The sequence below is a fragment of the Hoplias malabaricus genome, unplaced genomic scaffold (genome assembly GCF_029633855.1).
Source record: "Hoplias malabaricus isolate fHopMal1 unplaced genomic scaffold, fHopMal1.hap1 scaffold_54, whole genome shotgun sequence".
NCBI classification, from domain to species: domain Eukaryota; kingdom Metazoa; phylum Chordata; class Actinopteri; order Characiformes; family Erythrinidae; genus Hoplias; species Hoplias malabaricus.
Window position 1 is genome coordinate 280,832 of NW_027101162.1, and position 6,000 is coordinate 286,831.

The following is a 6,000-nucleotide window of genomic DNA, read 5'->3' on the forward strand; positions in this document are numbered from 1 at the left end:
GCCTCCCTAAAAGACTTGCAGACGTGAAAGCATAAAGCCACGCTGGTGTGGATGTGTGGAGGTGGTGAATGAGGCAGCAACGTGTCGTTTAGAAGTTTGGCAAAAAAGGAAGTAGCAGAAGGAGGACGCTTTACATTCCTTTAACCTACACAGCATGTGGGTGGGGGGCTTCCAGAGTCTTGTAGTGGACTTGGTGTGCAAGAAAGCACACGCTTCCCTGACCGGGAATCGAACCCGGGCCGCAGCGGTGAGAGCGCCGAATCTTAGCCACTAGACCACCAGGGACACCGTTTTCAGCCACGTCTGAAAGGCAGGAGATAGGATTAAGTTCAGGGGCTAGGGCTAGGCTTTTGCCAGATGTACTCGTTCTACAATCATAGGAGAGCATCCGAGTCTGTCCTAAATGCACTTGTCAGTTTTCAGTCCAACTATTTAGGCTAGCACCTTTGATAGCTCAGTTGGTAGAGCAGAGGACTGTAGTTGTTAATAAGGCGATCCTTAGGTCGTGGGTTCAAATCCGGCTTGAAGAAGACTTTTCTTTTCCCTCGCGCCACTGCGGGATATCATGGCCAGGTGCCTGCCTGCAGATGCGCTGGCATGCCAGAGTGCATTCTGCTGAAGGCAGTGACGGATTATTTACACTGTTCCATTCAAATTTCTCAAACATTATCTTGCCTCCCTAAAAGACTTGCAGACTTGAAAGCATAAAGCCACGCTGGTGTGGGTGTGTGGAGGTGGTGAATGAGGCAGCAACGTGTCGTTTAGAAGTCTGGCAAAAAAAGGAAGTAGCAGAAGGAGGACGCTTTACATTCCTTTAACCTACACAGCATGTGGGTGGGGGGCTTCCAGAGTCTTGTAGTGGACTTGGTGTGCAAGAAAGCACACGCTTCCCTGACTGGGAATCGAACCCGGGCCGCGGCGGTGAGAGCGCCGATTCCTAGCCACTAGACCACCAGGGACACCGTTTTCAGCCACGTCTGAAAGGAAGGAGATAGGATTAAGTTCAGGGGCTAGGGCTAGGCTTTTGCCAGATGTACTCGTTCTACAATCATAGGAGAGCATCCGAGTCTGTCCTAAATGCACTTGTCAGTTTTCAGTCCAACTTTTTAGGATAGCACCTGTGATAGCTCAGTTGGTAGAGCAGAGGACTGTAGTCCTTAATAAGACGATCCTTAGGTCGCGGGTTCAAATCCGGCTCAAAGAAGACTTTTCTTTTCCCTCGCGCCACTGCGGGATATCATGGCCAGGTGCCTGCCTGCAGATGCGCTGGCATGCCAGAGTGCAATCTGCTGAAGGCAGTGACGGATCATTTACACTGTTCCATTCAAATTTCTCAAACATTATCTTGCCTCCCTAAAAGACTTGCAGACGTGAAAGCATAAAGCCACGCTGGTGTGGATGTGTGGAGGTGGTGAATGAGGCAGCAACGTGTCGTTTAGAAGTTTGGCAAAAAAGGAAGTAGCAGAAGGAGGACGCTTTACTTTCCTTTAACCTACACAGCATGTGGGTGGGGGGTTTCCAGAGTCTTGTAGTGGACTTGGTGTGCAAGAAAGCACACGCTTCCCTGACCGGGAATCGAACCCGGGCCGCAGCGGTGAGAGCGCCGAATCCTAGCCACTAGACCACCAGGGACACTGTTTTCAGCCACGTCTGAAAGGAAGGAGATAGGATTAAGTTCAGGGGCTAGGGCTAGGCTTTTGCCAGATGTACTCGTTCTACAATCATAGGAGAGCATCCGAGTCTGTCCTAAATGCACTTGTCAGTTTTCAGTCCAACTCTTTAGGCTAGCACCTTTGATAGCTCAGTTGGTAGAGCAGAGGACTGTAGTTGTTAATAAGGTGATCCTTAGGTCGCGGGTTCAAATCCGGCTCAAAGAAGACTTTTCTTTTCCCTCGCGCCACTGCCGGATATCATGGCCAGGTGCCTGCCTGCAGATGCGCTGGCATGCCAGATTGCAATCTGCTGAAGGCAGTGACGGATCATTTACACTGTTCCATTCAAATTTCTCAAACATTATCTTGCCTCCCTAAAAGACTTGCAGACGTGAAAGCATAAAGCCACGCTGGTGTGGATGTGTGGAGGTGGTGAATGAGGCAGCAACGTGTCGTTTAGAAGTTTGGCAAAAAAGGAAGTAGCAGAAGGAGGACGCTTTACATTCCTTTAACCTACACAGCATGTGGGTGGGGGGCTTCCAGAGTCTTGTAGTGGACTTGGTGTGCAAGAAAGCACACGCTTCCCTGACCGGGAATCGAACCCGGGCCGCAGCGGTGAGAGCGCCGAATCTTAGCCACTAGACCACCAGGGACACCGTTTTCAGCCACGTCTGAAAGGCAGGAGATAGGATTAAGTTCAGGGGCTAGGGCTAGGCTTTTGCCAGATGTACTCGTTCTACAATCATAGGAGAGCATCCGAGTCTGTCCTAAATGCACTTGTCAGTTTTCAGTCCAACTATTTAGGCTAGCACCTTTGATAGCTCAGTTGGTAGAGCAGAGGACTGTAGTTGTTAATAAGGCGATCCTTAGGTCGTGGGTTCAAATCCGGCTTGAAGAAGACTTTTCTTTTCCCTCGCGCCACTGCGGGATATCATGGCCAGGTGCCTGCCTGCAGATGCGCTGGCATGCCAGAGTGCATTCTGCTGAAGGCAGTGACGGATTATTTACACTGTTCCATTCAAATTTCTCAAACATTATCTTGCCTCCCTAAAAGACTTGCAGACTTGAAAGCATAAAGCCACGCTGGTGTGGGTGTGTGGAGGTGGTGAATGAGGCAGCAACGTGTCGTTTAGAAGTCTGGCAAAAAAAGGAAGTAGCAGAAGGAGGACGCTTTACATTCCTTTAACCTACACAGCATGTGGGTGGGGGGCTTCCAGAGTCTTGTAGTGGACTTGGTGTGCAAGAAAGAACACTCTTCCCTGACCGGGAATCGAACCCGGGCCGCGGCGGTGAGAGCGCCGATTCCTAGCCACTAGACCACCAGGGACACCGTTTTCAGCCACGTCTGAAAGGAAGGAGATAGGATTAAGTTCAGGGGCTAGGGCTAGGCTTTTGCCAGATGTACTCGTTCTACAATCATAGGAGAGCATCCGAGTCTGTCCTAAATGCACTTGTCAGTTTTCAGTCCAACTTTTTAGGATAGCACCTGTGATAGCTCAGTTGGTAGAGCAGAGGACTGTAGTCCTTAATAAGACGATCCTTAGGTCGCGGGTTCAAATCCGGCTCAAAGAAGACTTTTCTTTTCCCTCGCGCCACTGCGGGATATCATGGCCAGGTGCCTGCCTGCAGATGCGCTGGCATGCCAGAGTGCAATCTGCTGAAGGCAGTGACGGATCATTTACACTGTTCCATTCAAATTTCTCAAACATTATCTTGCCTCCCTAAAAGACTTGCAGACTTGAAAGCATAAAGCCACGCTGGTGTGGGTGTGTGGAGGTGGTGAATGAGGCAGCAACGTGTCGTTTAGAAGTTTGGCAAAAAAGGAAGTAGCAGAAGGAGGACGCTTTACATTCCTTTAACCTACACAGCATGTGGGTGGGGGGCTTCCAGAGTCTTGTAGTGGACTTGGTGTGCAAGAAAGCACACGCTTCCCTGACCGGGAATCGAACCCGGGCCGCAGCGGTGAGAGCGCCGAATCTTAGCCACTAGACCACCAGGGACACCGTTTTCAGCCACGTCTGAAAGGCAGGAGATAGGATTAAGTTCAGGGGCTAGGGCTAGGCTTTTGCCAGATGTACTCGTTCTACAATCATAGGAGAGCATCCGAGTCTGTCCTAAATGCACTTGTCAGTTTTCAGTCCAACTATTTAGGCTAGCACCTTTGATAGCTCAGTTGGTAGAGCAGAGGACTGTAGTTGTTAATAAGGCGATCCTTAGGTCGTGGGTTCAAATCCGGCTTGAAGAAGACTTTTCTTTTCCCTCGCGCCACTGCGGGATATCATGGCCAGGTGCCTGCCTGCAGATGCGCTGGCATGCCAGAGTGCATTCTGCTGAAGGCAGTGACGGATTATTTACACTGTTCCATTCAAATTTCTCAAACATTATCTTGCCTCCCTAAAAGACTTGCAGACTTGAAAGCATAAAGCCACGCTGGTGTGGGTGTGTGGAGGTGGTGAATGAGGCAGCAACGTGTCGTTTAGAAGTCTGGCAAAAAAAGGAAGTAGCAGAAGGAGGACGCTTTACATTCCTTTAACCTACACAGCATGTGGGTGGGGGGCTTCCAGAGTCTTGTAGTGGACTTGGTGTGCAAGAAAGAACACTCTTCCCTGACCGGGAATCGAACCCGGGCCGCGGCGGTGAGAGCGCCGATTCCTAGCCACTAGACCACCAGGGACACCATTTTCAGCCACGTCTGAAAGGAAGGAGATAGGATTAAGTTCAGGGGCTAGGGCTAGGCTTTTGCCAGATGTACTCGTTCTACAATCATAGGAGAGCATCCGAGTCTGTCCTAAATGCACTTGTCAGTTTTCAGTCCAACTTTTTAGGATAGCACCTGTGATAGCTCAGTTGGTAGAGCAGAGGACTGTAGTCCTTAATAAGACGATCCTTAGGTCGCGGGTTCAAATCCGGCTCAAAGAAGACTTTTCTTTTCCCTCGCGCCACTGCGGGATATCATGGCCAGGTGCCTGCCTGCAGATGCGCTGGCATGCCAGAGTGCAATCTGCTGAAGGCAGTGACGGATCATTTACACTGTTCCATTCAAATTTCTCAAACATTATCTTGCCTCCCTAAAAGACTTGCAGACTTGAAAGCATAAAGCCACGCTGGTGTGGGTGTGTGGAGGTGGTGAATGAGGCAGCAACGTGTCGTTTAGAAGTTTGGCAAAAAAGGAAGTAGCAGAAGGAGGACGCTTTACATTCCTTTAACCTACACAGCATGTGGGTGGGGGGCTTCCAGAGTCTTGTAGTGGACTTGGTGTGCAAGAAAGCACACGCTTCCCTGACCGGGAATCGAACCCTGGCCGCGGCGGTGAGAGCGCCGAATCCTAGCCACTAGACCACCAGGGACACCGTTTTCAGCCACGTCTGAAAGGAAGGAGATAGGATTAAGTTCAGGGGCTAGGGCTAGGCTTTTGCCAGATGTACTCGTTCTACAATCATAGGAGAGCATCCGAGTCTGTCCTAAATGCACTTGTCAGTTTTCAGTCCAACTCTTTAGGCTAGCACCTTTGATAGCTCAGTTGGTAGAGCAGAGGACTGTAGTTTTCAATAAGGCAATCCTTAGGTCGCGGGTTCAAATCCGGCTCAAAGAAGACTTTTCTTTTCCCTCGCGCCACTGCCGGATATCATGGCCAGGTGCCTGCCTGCAGATGCGCTGGCATGCCAGATTGCAATCTGCTGAAGGCAGTGACGGATCATTTACACTGTTCCATTCAAATTTCTCAAACATTATCTTGCCTCCCTAAAAGACTTGCAGACGTGAAAGCATAAAGCCACGCTGGTGTGGATGTGTGGAGGTGGTGAATGAGGCAGCAACGTGTCGTTTAGAAGTTTGGCAAATAAGGAAGTAGCAGAAGGAGGACGCTTTACTTTCCTTTAACCTACACAGCATGTGGGTGGGGGGTTTCCAGAGTCTTGTAGTGGACTTGGTGTGCAAGAAAGCACACGCTTCCCTGACCGGGAATCGAACCCGGGCCGCAGCGGTGAGAGCGCCGAATCCTAGCCACTAGACCACCAGGGACACTGTTTTCAGCCACGTCTGAAAGGAAGGAGATAGGATTAAGTTCAGGGGCTAGGGCTAGGCTTTTGCCAGATGTACTCGTTCTACAATCATAGGAGAGCATCCGAGTCTGTCCTAAATGCACTTGTCAGTTTTCAGTCCAACTCTTTAGGCTAGCACCTTTGATAGCTCAGTTGGTAGAGCAGAGGACTGTAGTTGTTAATAAGGTGATCCTTAGGTCGCGGGTTCAAATCCGGCTCAAAGAAGACTTTTCTTTTCCCTCGCGCCACTGCCGGATATCATGGCCAGGTGCCTGCCTGCAGATGCGCTGGCATGCCAGATTGCAATC